The following is a 20,863-nucleotide window of genomic DNA, read 5'->3' as shown; positions in this document are numbered from 1 at the left end:
CTTGATTAATTAATTTCAGAGTCCAGTAGGCAACTAACTATTATGTCCCCAAAACCTACACATTTCGACAATGTATTCCATACATATTTTATCTTTTGTTACCTACACTGCGGTCAGCAGAGCTCACAATTTACATTGAGACATGATTTATTATTGCAGACAGAATTGTACTCTATGTCCTCAGATTTTGTCAAGAGGAAGTGACAAAAAGCATTCCTCGATGTCTGTGCTGACTACTGCCTTCCATCTACATTGCGGACTGCAGGGCTCACAATTCAGATCGAGTTGCGATTGCAGAGGACGCAGTCCAGTAGACAACAGACATTGCTACCAGTGCGGCCCTCCAGGACCATGCATCATCACTAGCTGTGCACACACGGAATGCTTCTGATGCCCCTACCTCAGTGCACCACAACTCATGGACCCTTCATGATAGAATCTTTTGTGTATGATTTCAGATCTGCTGCCCCTACCTCAGCGTACCACAAGTCATTAACCCTTTACGATAGAATCTTTTGTGTATTATTTCACATCTGGTGCCCCTACATTAGTGCAACACAAGTCATGGACCCTCTATGATTAAATCTCTGTGTGTGATCCGATGATTACTGTTGTACTTGTTGCCAGCACCAACCATTCCCTGAGGGCTGGCTTCCACTCACTCCACATGCATCCAGCACAGACATCACTGGACATGTAACCCTGGAGATAAAAAGGGGCCGAGCGCACATACCCGTACCTAGTTCCACTATCTATCTAACTGTTTCCGTGTGTTCATTATGTATGCATGATGCTGCACCTGGTCCCTACCACATTACATTCTGCTGTGGACAGCGCTTGCAACCATGTTACCTATGGCAGTGCGGAATACTTCGGTTATGTAACTTTGTCTAGGTCATTGTATAAGTACATAGGTAGAGACTGGATCATTAGAGTACTGCAAGGAGAGTGTATAGTGATAAGTGCTTCGGTCTTGGCGGAGTGATTGGATAAGTACAAATGTTAATGGAGCCTAACCCCCGAGCACGAGCTTGGCTCTAATTGGCTGCCCTCCATGTGCCAAAAACGGAAATTTGGGCTTTGCATGGCCCTGTATTGCTACAGCTGCAACTCTCCACTGAATGTGTAATAAACATTCATATCCACACAGATATGTCATGTGCACGATCTTTCATGTGTGAAAATATGGATGAATGTAGGGTCAGTGATTCCCCCTACCTTCCATGTTGTCCATATTTTAGAACTTGGGTCACAGGATGACACATTGGCGTTTGCGGCCCGGGTGGCGGCAGCACTACAACAGGGACACCCGCATCAGCTGATTCCTCATACAGCCCAGGACGGAACCACGCCCAGAGCTCCGGAGTCATTGTTCAGAGCCTCACACAGGACTGGCATACGCCAGGCCAGCCCAATCCGCTTACGCATACAGGGAGGGACAACAACGCTACAAGGCCCAGATTTTCATTGAAGTGATATGCTGCTCTCAGGTCTATTTGTCAGTACGCCACAGCCAATCCCTGACATCTGGTTTACACCCACAACACACCCAACAAGCACAGGCGTCACAGGACACATTACCCGGCCAATAAAAAGGGCAAGACGCACGTGCTCCACACCATTTCCATTTCAGACTTGGTGCACCGGATCCACTGCGGCCGGCACAGGCACACCGCCATGGGACGGTGACTTTCGGTGCACTGAGGTAGGGGGACTGTAAGTGGTGAGCGGGTGTGCAGCTTGTGATGATGTCCTGGCCTGGTGATCCGGACAGGTCAGGTTTTATGTGCCCTTCTGGACCGCAGTGTAGGCCTGATCCATTGACCAGCGGGGCCTACCGCTACATGGCGTGGCCTCACTGGTCACAAAGTTAGTGGCACCGCAAGGGCTGAGCGGGTGTTCAACCTGCGATGACGGCGGGTGAACTGGTATGTCCTCTGCCATGGTAAAATCAAGACGCAGCACCAAATGTGAGATCTGGTGGCCTGCGGAGTGGCGTTGTATGATGTGCAGGGTGCCCTGTCCGCGAAAAGATGAGCAGTGAGGCCTGGGTGCGCAGGGGTGGGCAGACACCTCTGGTTGGAGAGAGTAGATGGGGTGCAGCAGCCTGGGTGTGCAGTGGTGGGCAGACACCTCTGGGCAGTGTAAGTGGATGGGGTGCAGCAGCCTGGATGCACAAAGGCAGGACAGCCATTTAGGCGTGCGCAGTCGTATGTACTCTGCCATTACTGATTCTGTACTATGTTTCAGATGAGTGAGCTTGAGGGCTCCACTATGTCCCAGCACGTAGTTGGAGACACACCGGTGGCGGAAAGGTGAGCTGTGAGGGTTTTGTCCATAGTGTGGGCACTCACTGTCCCTCTCCATCTCTTCCTTTCTCTCCCTCACACTCTTTGTCTCTCTCTTCCTCTCTCTCATACTGTTTCTCTCTCTCTTTCTCTCTCTCTTCCTCTCTCTCACTCTTTCTCTCTCTCACTCTTCCTCTGTTTCTGTCTTCCTCTTTCTCACACTGTTTCTCTCTTTCTCTCTCTCTTCCTCTCTCTCACTGTTTCTCTCTTCCTCTTCTTCTGTCTCTCACTCTTTCTCTCTTTCTCTCTGTCTTCCTCTCACTCTTTCTTTCTCTCTCTCTCTTCCTCTCTCTCACTCTTTCTCTCTCTCTCTCCTTTGATGGACGCATGATGCACAATCTTATCTTACTTTTTGTCTAGCAGGCCTACAATGATGTGTGGCCATCCTGCAATCAACACTCACCCTGAATTGTGAGCTTGGCTTGACCGCGTGTGCGCAACGGCTGAGGAGGTTGCTTCGGCACGTGGTGGACCCTCTTACATAAACACCGGTGGCTGGAGGTGAGCAGAGAGGCTTGTTTCCGCAGCAGCGGGCAGTCACCTCTGGGTGGTAGGAGTGGATAGTGTGCAGCAGCCTGGGTGTATAAGAGTGGGCAGATACCTCCAAGCAGCGGGAGTGGATGGTGTGCAACAGCCTGGGTGCACTAGAGCGGGCAGACACCTCTAGGCAGTGTGAGTGGATGGGGTGCAGCAGTCTGGGTGCACAGGAACGGGCAGTCACCTCCGGGCACTGTGAGTGGATGGAGTGCAGCAGCCTGGGTGCGCAGAGGCGGGCAGACACCTCTAGGTGGCAGGAGTTGATGGGGTGCAGCAGCCTGAGTGCGCAGGGCAGACAGACACCTCTTTGCGGCAAGAGTAGATGGGGTACAGCAGTCTGGGTGTGCAGGGTTGAAACAGAGAATTACGCATGTGCAGTTGTATGTACTCTGCCATTACTGATTCTATACTATGTTTCAGATGACTAAACTCGAGGGCTGCACTATGTCCCAGCACGTTGTTGGAGACACACCGGTGGCAGAAAGATGAGCTATGAGGATTTTCTCCACAGTGTCAACACTCCCTCTCCCTCTCTTCCTTTCTGTCATTCACACTCTTTCTCTCTCTCACTATCTCTTCCTTTCTCTCTCTCACACTATTTCTCTCTTTCTCTATCTCTTCCTCTCTCACACATTCTTTCTTTCTCTCTCTCTTCCTCTCTGACTCACTCTTTCTCTCTCTCTCTTCCTCTCTCTCACACCGTTTCTCTTTCTCTCTCTATTCCTTGTATCTCACCCTTTCTCACTTTCTCTTCCTCTCTCTCTCACTCTTTTCTCTTTCTCTGTCTTCCCCTCTCTCAGTCACTCTTTCATTCTTTCTCTCTCTCTCTTTGTCTCACTCACTCTTTCCCTCTTTCTCTCTCTCTCCTTTGATGGACACATGACGCACAATCTTATCTTTCTTTTTGACTTGCAGGCTGTGATTCACAAATATTCGAGGGATGACACGCCATGCCTATACCTACTTTTATTTTGTTGTTTACTTTAAATAAAATGTTTTATATGTAAATCCATAGATGACTGAGATTCTTATTTGTCCAACCTCACATGCATATTTTTACTTCAAATTGTGCAACATCACCCAGTTTGTTTCATTCCAGATTTCCTAAGGTTGCTCTCACATTTGTTTGTGGGGGATGGTGGTGAGGGGGGGATGGCGGACAAGGGGCTGGTGGCGGGGGTGTCGGAGCAGTGTTGGGTGTCCGAGCTGCATGATCGTTGGCTCCATTGCATCTGTTGTCATTCAGGTGTGGCTCTGGGCTGGGCTCCCTTTTATGTTGCAGGTTGTAGTAAAACTTTACACCAGCTCAGAGCAGGTGTAAATTTCCTACTACTAACACACCTTATCGACAGTTTTGTACTCTCTTTGACAAACTTGCTGGTGGTTGAGAAACTTGCGAAGTGATGTGTTCGCTGCTTTTCGCACGGGTACGCCTACTCTACATCTCATTCGCAATATTTGCCGGGGTCATCTGTGACAATTCTTTTTGAGGCTGCTATCGCTGATAAACTGGTGATATGGGCTGTTTACTCCATCTTGTGAATGGTGCATTAAATTCATCATCATTTTGGTTGCGATAAAGTGCTGTTAACTCGGTGATGTGTCCTTCAGAATATACCCCTCGGTGTTTGAAAGACTTAAGAATTACTCGAGTGCCGCGCTGAGAGCCGCACAAAAATTAAACATGAAGAGGGCTGCGTCGGCCCCCCTCCCATGGCTAATTCCGGTCCCGAGGACCCCATCCCCCGGGGCCTGGCCTCACCGTTGGGGACCGTGGGGGGAGCCCCAATGCCCCCATAGTCCAGCCACTTCCCCGCGTCCTGCGGGACCCGGCATTGCTTTTCCACATGGGGAGCGGCTGACATGCACCTCCCCATGTGGAAAAGCAATCAGCTTTGGATTTTGGAAGCGGGAGCAGGTTCCCCAGCTCTCGCTTCCAAAATCCAAAGCAAGTTTGCTGTGACAGGGCGGAAGCCGCGTGGCTCCCGCCCTGTCATAGCAAACAGCACTGTCCCAGGGTGGGTACCCTGGGACACTGCAGGAGCCGGCCCTGGGGGATGGCGGTCCCCAAGGCCATCACGGGCTCCAGGAGGAGGGCCGCGTGCCTCCTCCCAACATAAGTGAAACCCCGCAGACGTGATGGTCCCCGCGGGCCCCCGCTAATATTTTTTAAGATATGCCCCCGGGCCCTAGCCCACCCGGGGGCCTCATCAAAATAAAACGAGGGAACCCGTGCTTCATTGTTTTTTCACAATTTCGCAAGAATTTGCAACCCCAGCACGAATTGCGCCGAATGTTTTTTAAAAAAAATGTTTTTTTGGCCTTGGAGGTCCTTCTGGGACCCCCTGAGCAGGCCTATGGGGTCAGGGGGTTTCTACCCTGCCCCCTTTTCTTGTTTCATGTCTTTGTTTCTCTGTTTTCTGGTGACTCGCTTCTACCGAGTCACAAGATGGCTGCCAACACTTCCTGGTTTTGAGTGTTGACAGCCAAATAGAATGAAGCTCGTGGTCGTGGCAGCCAATTAGAATGAAGCTCGTAGTCAGGAGGGTTCGCAACTACACCGCTGCCCTAGATATCGAAACTCTTATTTTTTTAATTTCTCAGCAACTGCTGAACGGATTTACACCATTTAAAAAAAAGGTCGCTTTCTGAACCAAGCACTACCGTTTTGCCAAATTTTGGGTAATTCCGTTCACCAGTTTCGGCTGTAGCCTTGCCCAAAGTTTCCTAAGGGAAATTGATTTTTTGACTCCTATTTTTTGAATTTATCAAAAACTACTGAACGGATTTACCCCATTTAAAAAAAAGGTCGCCTTCTGAACCAAGCTCTACCCTTTTGTTAAATTTGGGGTAAGTCCGTTCAGCAGTTCGGGTTGTAGCCAGTCTCAAAATTTACTATGGAAATGAACATGGAGAAAACCCATTTTGGGACCCCCCTTTTTTCTCAGCCACAGCTTGATGAATCACCCCCAAAATTTCAGGATAGGAGCTGACCTGGATAGACTTTTTGGGGGGAGATTTTTGCGAAGATTTGTCAAATGATGCCAAAGTTATTACCAAATCAAAAAAAAATTTCCTATGGAAACTAGGTTCTAACTATAACTACCTACTAGCATTTAAAAAACCTTAGAAATTCACTGAAAAAACCATAGGTTTTAGTGAAAGTTATAGTTAGTTGGACATTTCACTCGTACAAAACCAGAGAAATTCCCCTGTTATAGTTAGTACAGCTAACTATAACTCGCGCCCCCTCAATGCACTGCTGATGACATCACAGCATTGCCCCTTTTTACACCACTCTGCAACGCAGCCCTGTGGCGCTTACTAGAGGTATGTGGTGGGCTAGTTGTACCCCAGGGACCCTCAGGATTGAAGAGGAATTAATTCCTCAACTTAATACGTGCCACAGGGCGTGTTTGCACACATCTCACCTCAGGCCCCGCTCCCTCACTTCACCACTGTGCAAACGTGCCCGTGGCTCGTTTTGAGTTGGGAGATTAAGTCCCCTTGAATCCTGAGGGTCCCTGGGGTCCAACTAGCCCACGAAGTACCTCCAGTAAGCGCCACAGAGCTGCGTTGCAGAGAGGTGTAAAAAGGGGTGTGGCCTCTGAACACCTCTCTGCATTGCAGCTCCCTGGCGCATACTGGAGGTACCTGATGGGCTAGTTGGCCCCCCGGGCCCCTCAGTAATCAAGGGGAATTAATTCCCCAACTTTAAACGTGCCAGGGGGAGCGTTTGCTGAGTGTTGCAGAAAGGGGACGGGGCCTAGCCGCGATGTCGGCTTTTTTATTTTTTATTTTTAAAAAGGGGGCTGTGTGGCCCCCCCTTCTCTTGCTTTTTGGTGTGCCCTGGGGATCCCATCCCCCAGGGCCTGGCACCCTTTTAAAAAAAAAAAATTAAATGGGAGAGGGGCCGCGTGGGCCCCCCTCCCATGGTCAATTCCGGTCCCAGGGACCCCATCCCCCGGGGCATGGCCATCTTTTTTTTTCTGAGGGGGCCCCCCTCCTCAGGCCAAATATGGTCCCGGGGACCCCATCACCCAGGGCCTGGCCTCTCCTTTTTTAAATGTATTTAATATACAGGGGAGGGGGCCGCATGGCCCCACTCCCAGGCCACTTCTAGCCCCGGGGACCCTATTCCCCGGGGCTGGCCCTTTCCTTTTGGGAACATGGGGGGAACCCCAATGCCCCCACAGTCCCTGCCACCTCCCCGCCTCCTGCAGGAGCCAGCATTGCTTTTCCACATGGGGAGCTGCTGACATGTAGCTCCCCATGTGGAAAAGAAATGTGGTTTGGATTTTGGAAGAGAGAGCAGGCTTCCTGCTCTCGCTTCCAAAATCCAAACCACAGTTTGCTATGGCAGGGCGGGAGCCGCGAGGCTTCCAACCTGCTATAGCAAACAGCAGTGTCCCGGGGGTGGGCACCTCGGGACACTGCATGAGCCAGCCCTGGGGGGTGGCGGTACCCAGGGCTATCACAGGCTCCAGGAGGGGGGCTGCGTGGCCCCCCTCCCAACATTGGCAAAGCCCCGGGGAGGTGGTGGTCCTTGGGGGTCCGTAACGGATCCCTGAATTTACATACTTAATGCCCCGGGGAGGTGGCGGTCCCCGGGGCATGTGGGGGGCTCGAGCCCCCCCACACAGGGTCTTTACTTTAAAAAAAACAAGCCCCGGAGGTGGCGGTCCCCAGGGCTGCGGGGGTTATGTGCCCCCGCAAATATTTTATAAAAGCCCCAGGTGGTGGTGGTCCCTGGGGCTTGGGGGAGCCTTGGAGGCCCCCAACCACTTAAAATACAAGCCCGGGGGGGGGTGGCAGTCCCCGGGGCTGCGGGGGGGCCATGAGCCCCCCGCAAATATGTAAAGAAAGCTCCAGGGGTGGTGGTCCTCAGGGCTCAATATAAACATTGCCTCCGGGACTTGGCCCTCCCGGGGCTAATTAATAACAAAGCTTGGGAGCCCACGCTTGTTTTTTTTTATTTTTCACGGCAGGATCTGCGGATCTGAGGAAATTCGATTTTCGATCATGATCGCATTGAGCCGCCATTTTGTGCTCTGCCGCCATTTTGTGTTGCCCTCACTCACGGCAACACGACGAACGAAGTCTTTTCTGCTTTTCCTGCAATATTGTGTCAAAATAGCCTTGTGCCTCTGTTTACGAAGCTGGTGTTAGAGACTGGCCGAGTACACTAATCCCTGTCTGGTTCCTCTAATCCCTGTCTTAACTATCTGTTGGTTCACACTATTCTCTCCTGACTTTATCTTATCTTCTGGCCTTTGCTGTCCTCCGCTCGTATTCTCTTGTTTCACAACTGTCCTCCAAAACACACGAACATATCTCGCCACCTGCAAACCAGTTACAAACATGTTAATACCTTAACCTGTGGGAGGGATAGCAAACACCGTTTGAGGAGAGGCTTCTTCGAGTTACTCGATATCTTTGTTTTTCAACCTTTTCTATTGGACATGTTCTGTCTTTAACCCTACCTTATTGGTCCTCCATGTATGTTTTAGGTGTGTTCTGTGTTAATGTATATGTTATCTATGTACTATATAAGATTGTGCGCCACGGAGTGAAATGGCAGTCTCCTGAGAACATACCGTATGTACTTCTAGGACAACTGTACTAGCTGCAGCTAATAAAATCTGATCTTTTACGCCGACAGAGTGTCCCCCGTGTCTCAGTTAGCTGAAGCAGGAGAGCCCAGGAGATTAAGGCGTACCCTGCGCCGCCAGGTCCAAAAAAGGTTCTGGTTCTTCAGATCCTCCGTGCATTTTGTTGATTTAAAAAAAAAGAAGCTTTTTTGGGCCCTGGGGGTCCTTGTGGGACCCCTGAGCAGGCCTAGGCGGTCAGGGTGTTTCTACCATGCCCCCTTTTTTTGTTTTTTGCACCAGTTTCCCTGCTTTCTTGTGCCTCGGTTACCGAGGCACAAGATGGCTGCCAACACTTCCTGGTTTGGAGTGTTGACAGCCAATTAGAATGCAGCTCGTGGTCGGGAGGGTCCCAGATCCACAGCGGCCATAGATATCGAAACTTTTATTTTTTGATTTTCTCAGCAGCTACTGAACGGATTTACGTCATTTAAAAAAAAGGGAGCTTTCTGAACCAATATACTACCTTTTTGCCAAATTTGGTGTAATTCCGTTCAGCAGTTCGAGCTGTAGCCGTGTCTAAAGTTTCCTATTTGAAATGCATTTTTTTACCTCTATTTTTTGAAGTTCTCAGGAACTACTGAACGGATTTACATCATTTAACAAAAAGGTCTCTTTCTGAACCAAGGGCTACCTTTTTGCCAAATTTGGTGTAATTCCGTTCAGCAGTTCGAGCTGTAGCTGTGTCTAAAGTTTCCTATAGGAAATGCATTTTTTGACCTCTATTTTTTGAATTTCTCAGGAACTACTGAACGGATTTACACCATTTAACAAAAAGGTCTCTTTCTGAACCAAAGGCTACCTTTTTGGCAAATTTGGTGTAATTCTGTGCACCAGTTTGGGCTGTAGTCGTGTCTAAAGTTTCCTATGGGAAATAACAAAAGAAAACACGTTTTGGGACCCCCTTTGTTCTCGGCCCCGCTTACCGAATCACCCCGAAACTTTCAGGATAGGAGCTGACCGGAGCGGACCAGAAGTTTTGAAAATTTCACAAAGATACGTCAACCGGCGCCAAAGTTATTAGGAAAACAAAAAACGAGTTTCCTATGGAAACTAGGTCCTAACTGTAACTACCTACTGGCGACCGCCAGTAGGTAATATATCTATCTATCTATATTCACTGAAAAAACCATAGGTTTCAGGGATGTTATAGTTAGAAATTAGCATTTAAATAACCTTAGAAATTTCAGTGAATTTCCAAGGTTTTTTAAATGCTAATTTCTAACTATAACGTCCCTGAAACCTATTGTTTTTTCAGTGAATTTCAATGGTTTTTTAAATGCTAATTTCTAACTATAACGTCCCTGAAATCTATGTTTTTTCAGTGAATTTCAATGTTTTTTTAAATGTTAATGTTAGATTTAAATTTTTGTAAACCGTATATATATATATATATATATATATATATATATATATATATATATTTTCACTGAAAAACCATAGGTTTCACACATGTTATAGTTAGCGGAAATTTTACTGATAAAAAACCAATGAAATTCCCCCGTTATAGTTAGTGCAGGCAACTATAACTCACGCGACCGCAATCCTCTGCTGATGCTAATACTGTATTTAGACACTTATTTGCCCATGTCTTCTTCCATACATTTTTAGCTATACATATATTACAAATATTTTTCTTTCATAAAGACACATATGTCATCAGCAGAAGATTGCGGTCGCGTGAGTTATAGTTGCCTGCACTAACTATAACGGGGGAATTTCATTGGTTTTTTATCAGTAAAATTTCCGCTAACTATAACATGTGTGAAACCTATGGTTTTTTCAGTGAATTTGCAAGGTTTTTGAAATGCTAATTCCTAACTATAACGTGTGTGAAACCTATGTTTTTTTCAGTGAATTTGTACGGTTTTTTAAATGCTAAGTTACTTTACGCCATTCGTGGCGTGCGCGCCCACTTAACGCAGTTCGTTCCGTGCGCGCACGGTGCGCTTCGCGCACCGCGCGCCCACTTTACGCAGTTAGTGCCGTGCACGCACGGTGGGCACGCGGTGCGCTACGTGCACCGCGTGCCCGCGTTACGCTAGATGGGCCATGTACGCACGATGCGCTTCGCGCACCGTGCGCACATGGAGGACATATGATGCACTTCGTTTTGAAAGGTAATATTTTAATTTTTCGTATATGTTATAAGCCATGCACAAATGGTGCCCTTCGGGAACCATTTGCACACGGGGTGGAGAGAGTGTGGATAATTTTTTTTTTTATTTTTATTTTTTTATTATTTTAGTTTAACTTATCGTTAATAAGCCATGCACTATTGGTGCCCTTCGGGCACCAATTGCACACGGGGTGGGGAGAGTGTGGATAATTTTTTTTTTTATATAATTTTTTACCGTACGCGTACGGTAAGCGTAATCGGCGAAATTAGCGAAAAAATAAAAATTCAGTTTTTGGCCTTGGGGGATCTTTGGGGACTCCCTCAACATTGCTATGTGTGTGGGAGCTGTCTAAACAGCCCCTTTACATGTTTTTGTGCTTTATATTTTAAACATCACTCTCAGTGCGAGAGAGAAAATGGCGGCCGCCGCTTCCTGGTTTCGGCCGATTCGAATGTTTACTAAGATCTAAGAGCCAATCAGAATCGGGCTCGCGCACGCCACCGTACGCGTACGGTAAGCGTACCGTAAGCGCACCGTAAGCTGGCTCAGATATATATATTGATTTAAAGGCTATTTTCTCAGAATCTACTGAACAGATTTACACCAAACCTACAAAAGGCACTTCCTTGACCTGAGGACTACCTCTCTGCCAAATTTCTAGTAATTCTGTTCAGCCGTTCGGGCTGTAGCCCTGTCTAAAGGTCCTATGGAAAAATGCATGGGAAAAACGCGTTTTGGGACCCCCCTTTTATCTCAGCCCCCACTTGACGAATCCCCCCGAGACTTTCAGGGTAGGAGCGGAGCGTAGCGCCCCACCTATTTTGAAAAATTTGCGAGGATTCGTCGACCGGCGCCAAAGTTATTCAAAATAGAATGTTGCGGATTTCCTATGGAAACGTGGTCCTAACTATAACTACCTACTGGCGACCGCCAGTAGGTAATGTTAATATTATTGAACTATAATATCCTTTTTTAATTTTTCGTTGTACTTTTTATAATTATGTAATGTTTTCTATCTTCTAGTATGTATATATATATATTTATTCTTTTGACAAAAACCAGGATGCGCGTACCGGTCGTGTATTCTGCTCGATCGGTGCGTGGATCTCATCCGCCATATTGCTAAAGTCGTGAAGGATGCGTGTTTGGTATGCGACGGGTACGTGGTGCCACGTTCCGTGCAATGTAATATAGGTATGGGGTCGCGCTGGCTGTGTGTTACGTATGCAAGTCATAGGTGTATTGTGTCGCTCTAGGTGCGCGATTTCCTCACATTCTTTTATATCTGAAAACTATATGTATACAACTTTAAAGTGTATGTAAGACCAAGAGATAATCTAAACAATTTTTAATTATCACATATTTCTACTTGTAATAAAGTTATATTATTGTTAAACATATTTTCGCGAAGTCGCGTCGGGTGCACGCTGGGTGAGCTTCGGTTGCGCGCTGGGTGAGCATTGGGTGCACGCACCCCATGTGACTTCAACAGGAAGCACTTGATTGGTTTACAAACTTTTCTCTCTAGAATGTGAAGGACCCCCTCCCTTTTTTTTCATTGCTTTAAGATCATCCTAGGAGTCACACTTGTTTTTTAGCTGCCTTGAATATTTTTTGAGTGTTCATCCAAAAACAAAAATGGCTTCATCAGCTCCTGCTCAATCAGTTGAAGAAGAAGAGTTGCAGGAAGAGGTGAAAGAAAAGAAGGAGTCCCTTGTGTGGAACTTTTTTACAATGCCGGAAGGGAAGAAGAAGGTTAATGCCACTAAGGTGAGCTGCACTCTATGTTCAAGGGTGCTTTCACGTGGGAGTGAAGATAAAAAATATTCTTGTGGAACTGCCAGTATGTGGAAACATCTGAGGACAATACACCCTCAACATCTGGCCTGTGAAGAACTTCATCGTGCCAAGGAAGCTGGAGTGGCATTAGACCAGGGTGCTGGACCAAGCACCTCTGGACAAAACCGTGGACCTGACATCCGTCCTGAGTTCCGAAATTTGGAACAGCACTGCAACAAGTGCAAGAAATTAGTATGCTATATGCTATTGTTGCTGCTGCAAGACACCACTTTTGTTAATTTGTTTTCCCATTTTTTCTTGCAATGATGGTTTAATTGTAAAGTTCTTCAGTTTGTTTTGTTGTTTTTCGTTTTTCTAAAAAACACCAAAAAAATTCAAAAAAGTAGAAAAAAACAGCTCTCTTCAGAACCACCAAATCTGTTAAAAAAGAGCAATAAGTGTATAGTAATGTGTGATTCATTGCATGAGCACATATGTAGAGCTTGAGTGATTGAAAGAGTGCATTGTTAATTTGTAAGTTATTGCATGAGTGCATCAGTAGTGTCTGTGTGATTGGTTGACTATATTGGTAGTGCATGTGTTATTCCATGAGTTCATAGGTAGTGTTTGAGTGATTAAAAGACTGTATAGATAGTACAAGTGTGATTGCATGAATGCATCAGTATGATGTATGTGCTTGTATGAGTACATGGATACTACCTGTCTGATTGAACAAGTGTATGAGCAATGCCTGGGTGATTGCATAAGTGCATCAGTGCTACATAGGAGCTTGTATGAGTGCAGAGATAATGCCTGCACGATTGCATGAATGCTTGGGCAATGCCTGCATTATTCTATGAGAGCTTGCATAATGCCTGGGTGATTACATTAATAAATGGGTAGTCCTTTGTCGATTGTAAGACAGTATGAGTAGTGATTGGGTGATTGGAGAAGTGTATGGGACTGACAGGAGGATTCCTAGGCTGCATGGTTAGTACCTTAGTGTTTACAAGAGTATTCCAATAGTATGTACGTGGTTAGAGGTGTGCATGAATAGTGCAGTGAATATTGTAGGTGTTACGAGGCACTCACCTGTGCTCCAGATTGTTTCACCTTGATGACGATGTGAGGACAGGTCCCCAATCCCTCTAGAAACTAGCAGCGTGATACCAAGATATAACTTAGGATCAGTCCGGTAGTCTCAGGGGGGAGAAGGGGTTGGGATGACAAGAGAAGAGAAACAAGAAGATTCCAGCGGTCTTCTTTTAGGGGGACCAGGGCTTCAGGGGGCTTGAGTATTCACAGGATGCAATAAACAGGAATGTAACTGGATAGTGGCTTGAGTTTTCTACTAGACTCCTAAGTACAAAACACAGAAGATAAACAATGTGTATATCTGTGAGGCAGTATCTTCTTACAGTTATCATAAACTTGTAACCAAAAGTCTCCAATAATTCTTACCTACAGACTACGTAGGTTTCAACAGAATTTTGGGTTGATCTAACAATCTACTTGTCGGTTTATGCAATCTGCAATAAACAATACAATCATTAACATACTGTCAAATAAGTTTAACAATCATGATAGCATTTAGTTATGTTCATCAGCATAGGTACCTGAATCCTTATATGCCCAGCTTAGGATCAGATGCCTTGAGTGCACAGAAGTTCAAATGCTGCCAAAACAACCTTCTGCCATAAAGGAACAAAATACTGCATACAAAATAATAGTAGTCAACCACATCTGTGCTGTTGTGATTCTTAAGGCTAACTTTGCTTTGCGATAACTATTTTCACACTTTTAAAAAGGCACAATCTTCTTTGTTTTATAAATGTCAATAGTTTCTGGGTAGTACGGGAAAACTCGCCGTAACAAGAAATATAGTTCGGATAATTTGCACAGTTCAAAGAGCAATGTTACAAGTTCTAAAAACAATGTTCCAAGTTCTAATGTAAGCAGACTCACCGTGGGATAGTTGTCTTCCAAAAAATACCGTAAAGCATGTTTTCTCTGTGTGCTTCTTTTCAGGGAACACGACACGGAAGAAGACGTCGGACCGGAGACTCAGCCCGGAACCAGGAAGCCAGGAAATTGCTGATGCAAGGCTGTCAAGCAGGAGATGCCGATCGGAAAAGTGGGAGCCAGGTAAGTGTGTTGAAGCAACGAGGCCAAGCACTGAATAGTGAAGAGGAGTGGTTTAAATAGGCTCCTAAGCAGGTGCTGGGTGTGGTCCTGGGTGTGGCCCAACTGTCTTTCAGGCTCAGGGTTTGTGGCAAACTGGGTGTGGCTTTCAACTGTCTTTCAGGCCCAGGGATTACTGGGTGTGGTCCTGGGTGTGGCCCCACTGTCTTTCAGGCCCAAGATTTGCACAGAATAACTACACATTATTCTATTACTTATGGCATGATAGAGCCACAATTTAAGAACATGACATAATACATGAACATAATTTACAGTAAACACATATATGAACAGGATGGTATTCCATGATTTGAAATGGAAGAAATCCATACATTAACAGGATGCCTTCTACAAGATACCAGAGTTATATTACCATTTACTCTGTTTCTGCTGATATGTGTTCAAATCAAGGTGGACAGGGAAGGAGACGTGCATGGGACAATGCACCTGTAACAGTAGGTGTACTTGAGTTACTGACTAGGCCACTCCATAAGTACATGACTAGTAATTGGAATGATTACAGTGCTGCAAAGAGAGTGCATGCTGAATTTATAAGTGCTTAGGTATTGGCGGAGTGATAGGATAAGTAGATAGTGCTGTATGGGTGATTGGAGAAGTGCATGGGAGAGACAGGAGGATTCCTAGCCTGCATGGGTACTAACTGGGTATTTGCAAGAGTGTATCAATAGTATATAGCTGGTTGGAAGTCTGCATGCCTATTGCACAGAGTATTGCACCTGTACTTGTGTTATTGGCTAGGCCATTCCATAAGTACATGACTAGTTACTGGAATGATTACAGTGGCGCAAACAGAGTGCATGGTGAATTTATAAGTGCTTAGGTATTGATGGAGTGATAGGATAAGTAGCTAGTGCTGGATAAGTTATTGCAGAAGTGCATGAGATAGACAGGAGGATACCTAGACTGCATATTTACAGTGCTGGTAGTTGACAGTAGGGTGAGTTTATAAGTGCTTGGGTTTTGGCACAGTGATTGGATAAGGACATATTTGTGCTGAATGAATAGAGTATTGCATGGAGATCACCTGAGGAAATGCATAACAGTTTGAGTACTGATAGAGGTATTGAATTAGTACATGCTTCTAGTAGACGAGTAAAGAACTGTATTATGAGTAACAGAGTGATTGGTGGACTGTATGGTTAGTACCTGAGGTATTTTACACATTAATGAACAGTGAATAGGTGGTTAGAGGTTTGTATGGATAGTGCACAGGTGAATGTAGTAGTGGATGGATAGTGTTTGGAGCACTTAACCTTACCTTTACAGTAGTAGATATCAAAATATTGAAACATTTTTTGCAGTTTTTTGTATAATTTAAAGTTTAAAAACTGTTGAACTTTAGAATTAGGATCTGTAAAAGAGAAGAAAAAAAACAGTTATAAGATATAATATTGTAATTTTTACAACACAACATAATTTTAGCATTATATAAATTATTTACTTTGCCTTTTTAGCTGTTCTCAGAATATATTGAAGTTCACTATTAATAGTGATTTCAATGTTACTCATCACATAACAGCGGGCAAAAAAAAACAATCAATAAGATTGTTTAAAAAAAAACAAATCTGTTTCAAAAATAATTTCAACATAGTCAAGTATCACTGCACACTAAGTAAAAAAAAACATCCTCAATAACATTGCATATAATACAAATATGAAATACATCAAATGCTTTGTGGTAAGAGAACTTTGTCACTATAATATGAAAGAACAGAAACAATAATTCAATCAGGTATTCTTCTTAACTTGCATGTACTCTAAATGATGTTCTTTAAAACATTTGGTGTCAGAATATCCCTGAAAAACTGCTTAATTCATATCAATATCTTTTCTCTAGGCCAAATGATATTCCTGAAATCATTTATACTGAAATTGTCCAAAGTAATCTCATTAATAAATAATAACATATTCCCAATTGATCGAATTATGTTGTTAGAACTTTGGCTTTAAAAGTATTTTGTAAGAATTTGGTAATTCGTTAGGCAAACGATATTTAAAAGCCAAATGAGCATCATTACAATATGTCCATCCTTTATTGCACTTTAAATAGATAGTGTAATGTCCAGATGTGGAAGGTCCATCATGGAAAATAATTGCTACTGCTACAAAAGTTCTTCAATTTTCTTCCATCAGCTGTACAACGTTCTATCATTACAATTATATATTGTCCAAATCTTTCTATAAATAATGTTGATAACATTTCTGTTTTGCATTGGTTACACTCCTTGTTTTGATTTGCTGCTTTAACTAATTTGTTGAAAGACAGTGTTTTACAGTCTGGTATTGTCAAATATATGAATCTTTCATTGTCTATGTTAGTGGTAGAAGTAAATCTACAATTTTCCCATTCATGTTCCCATTTATAACAAAGTCCAAACAGATTTTCAATTTGTATTCCTTCATCTTTAAATACTGCAAGCATATACATTAGAAATTCCTGAGCATCTTGTTGCACATTCTGTGTAAATTGCGTAGAACCACAACATGTATCCAGAATATTCCGAATATCATAAACACTTTGGATTTTACTTTTATCGGTTTTCAAATTTTTCATAAATAGAATGCAACAAAGAACAAAACCTTTTTTCTCGATGCTCCATAATGTGCCGTTTCAAATATTCTAGAAAAAATACCACTACATTAGCATAGCAGTTGATACCTGAACTATTTTCTAACTGATATCCAACAATCTCTTCAATAGTCTCTTTTTTCTTTTTGCTTGGAATCTCAACATTATCTTGATTTTTTTTCTTCTTTTTAACTTCACTACAGATATCCTCATATCTCCATTTTCGACCTACCACACGCTTTTCATATACAGGATATTCACCTAAATTGGGAGCATACAGTCTTAACCGATTATACTCTCTTACACAATTTGCATCTGCACTAATCTTTTTCTCATCAAAATCAATCAAATGCAATCCAGATAAACTTCTGACTCGAGACAAAGCAACATATGCCATACCCTCTTTAAATACGGTACTTCCAATGTTTACCAAAGCACTGTCTACACTTAAACCTTGAGATTTATGAATAGTCACTGCATATGGCAAAATAAGAGGAAACTGTTTTCTTTGAACATACAAATCTTTAACAAGCAAAAAAACGAGCAGAACAACTAGCAATTTGTTTTACTTCTTCAATCTGATCAAATTTGATTTTCAAATATTCAATTCCATCTCTTTTTTGATATTTAACAAAATCAACAACTTTTCCCCTTGCTCCATTTACTAAACCTTTTTCCACATCCAAATTAAGCCATAAAATAACCCGACAATTGACACATACATATAAGTTATTTTCTAAACCAACAGTTTTAGATATAGATTTTTCTAAAGAATCCAATATTGTTTTTAATTTCTCAGTCAAAATAAAAGTAATTCCTTCATGTTCTATTTTATCAATGGCTTATATTTTTATTATTTGTTAATTTTCCAGCTTTAAAAGTTCTTCATTGAATGTAGAACACTCTTGCATTGTTGGCATTAGGCAGATTATAGATGTATTTACTGCAATTTTTTTGCATACTTTTTCTGGAACTATATTTTCATTTGGAAATAAGTTTGTAAGTAGACGACTTTGCAAAGCTTGTTTGCCATGTTCTGTCAATACTCCAATTCTTATATCTTGAAGAATGGTGCCATAATCAACATCATTTGCCTGTCGCATATTTTTAATGAGTTCTTTGTATTCAAAATATGACCAAATGTTAACATTTCCAACACTTCCCAAACACTTTCTAGTGTCTTCATGCACAAGCGTTTTAAATACTGCTTGCCCTTTTACAGGTGTAAGTTGTAGTAGATCACCAAAATCTATCACGTTTTCCTCCAAATAAGACATTGTATTCTGTTTTTAGAATTTGCTGCATTCTTAAATGAAAAAAGGCAAGCATTAAGTTTGAGACCGTGCTCACCTCATCAATAATCAGAAGTTTCATTTTTTTAGTACTCTTGAAACTTCATAACAAGCTTCTCCAGATAGCTTGTGATATTCCAATTTATTTTCATGCTCTACAGGCAGCATTAGTAAACGATGTAATGTAATTCCTTTAATGTTGTGTGCTGCCAACCCAGTTGGAGCAGTTACAACACAAGACAAATGTGAGTCAGTTGTTTTCAGTAGGTAACTGGTCAAAACTTTATTTAAGAACTTTTTCCTGTACCATCTTGACCACTGATATACATTCGGATAGGTTGAAATGATGTGCATTCTTTTTTTTCATATAGAAAACCATGGTCGATCTGTTGTTTCACTTGCTCATATATTTCTTTCTGTTCAATATTCAGTTGTTCTTCCAAGTTTCCTAAGTCCATATTGTCTTCTTGAGCTTGATGCATTGCTGTTTCCACTTCAGTCATAGCAATTGCTGCTTCATTTTCAAGAATTGGTTGTCCCAGTGGATCTTGACTCAGTGAAGCAGAACTTTGACTGTCTTGAGAACTGTCTCTAGCAATCTCAAATGCAATAGTAGCTTCTTAATCAATTTCTTCATTCAACATTTTGAGATAATTTGCAAAAGCAGTGCATTCAATGCTATCTTTACATGCATTGAAAGAATCTTCATAGCACAGAAAATCTCCAAGTAATTCCAGTTCCATACGCCAAGGCTTGAAAAGTTGCAAAGTGCTAACTAGTAAAATTCTCTTTTATCAGCAGTATCACAACTCAGTTTCCTGTGATTAATCCGATTTCCTTTACTTTGTTTCACCAAACATCCTTCTGTACCAATCACTGCATATTTTTCTTCATTTATGTTCTCTGTAGTATTTCTCTTAAAACTGTAATATTTCAGCACTTTATAGTATGTATCCAACATGTTTGTTTTGACAATATCAGTGCTTTCCGGTTCATTTAATGCTAAATATTTGATTTCCTGTATAGATTTAAGTACTCGATTTTGTGTTGCAGCAAGACCTAGTCTAACCCAAATAATTCCTCTTGACTTTGATTATAAACTTGCAAAGGACAACCGATCTGAGCATTCATACGCTCCAATCTCTCAATGGGACAGCATCTTCAAACTAAAACTATACAATTTCTTACTAAGACTTTTCTCGTGGAATACATACGAGAAGAGCAATGGAATTATTGGCAACATACTTGATATCCATATTAGCATTCCACATCGAGAGAATAACTGGATTATAATCATTGATGTACTTTGATTCTTCATTTCTTTTCAAATTGTAAGTATTTTTAGGTGATTTTCTAGTGATGGTATGTCTCACTGCTGACATGAAACTGTTTACTCTTCCTTTGGATATTACTGGACGTGGAAATCCAAAATGACATTTAGTATGAAACTTTTCCTTCGACTTGTATTTCCGTCGACAGTATTTGCCACATCGATGACTTTGGAATCTTAACATTTGTTGTCTTAAGGTGTTTTCTTCTGTTCTTTTAGGTATAGCACATGTAACATAATCTTCAATAAAAGATAAAACAGTGTCATCCGAATCAGTTCCAAATGTGGGTGCATCCTTGATCCATAAAAGCATATGTACATGAGGAGCACCTCTAGCTTGATACTCCTTTCTCCCAAAAAAATCAATAACTTCTCCAAGAGGAGGATTCATTTGTTGCAGATAAAAGACATCATAGCTTCAAACCTATGATTGAAATATCTGCATACATTTACAGGATCCAAAGAACACAATTCTCCAGGAGTCTTGAATTCAATGTTTTTAATATTTGAATTTGCTTCTTGAAGAAACTGAAGTAAATCCTCCCACGCATATTCAACATAGCTTAGGGTAACAAACCACGTAGGAGTTCCTAAGTTCCTTAGCATGCATTTAAGTTCTCCATGACGACGATACCAATACTTATTAGTACCACGCTGACATGCCATCAAATGAATCAGTTGAGATTCTAAATGATCATCTCTATGATGTAGTTTTTCCATATATTCCTTTGCAGAAACATTTCAAAGATGTACTCCTGTTTTTAATATGTGGTTGACTGCATATGAAAGTCCAGACAAGTCACTCTCAAACAAAAGATGAAATATATATGGGATACACTGTCGAAATCTTGGATCTTCTACATACAATCTTGTTGTCCGATATTCTGATGCAGGAATCTGTACTGATCGTTTGTCATATCGTCCACCTTTTCCAGTTGGGAACATCTGGGGAAAACAACAAGCTTCCAAACTTTTTTACCAAACACTCATGGGACTCAACTTCGCTTTGTTCATTTGGAATAATTCAATAGTATTTCT

The sequence above is a fragment of the Triturus cristatus genome, chromosome 2_2 (genome assembly GCF_964204655.1).
Source record: "Triturus cristatus chromosome 2_2, aTriCri1.1, whole genome shotgun sequence".
Classification (NCBI taxonomy): Eukaryota; Metazoa; Chordata; class Amphibia; order Caudata; family Salamandridae; genus Triturus; species Triturus cristatus.
This window is presented reverse-complemented; position numbering follows the sequence as displayed.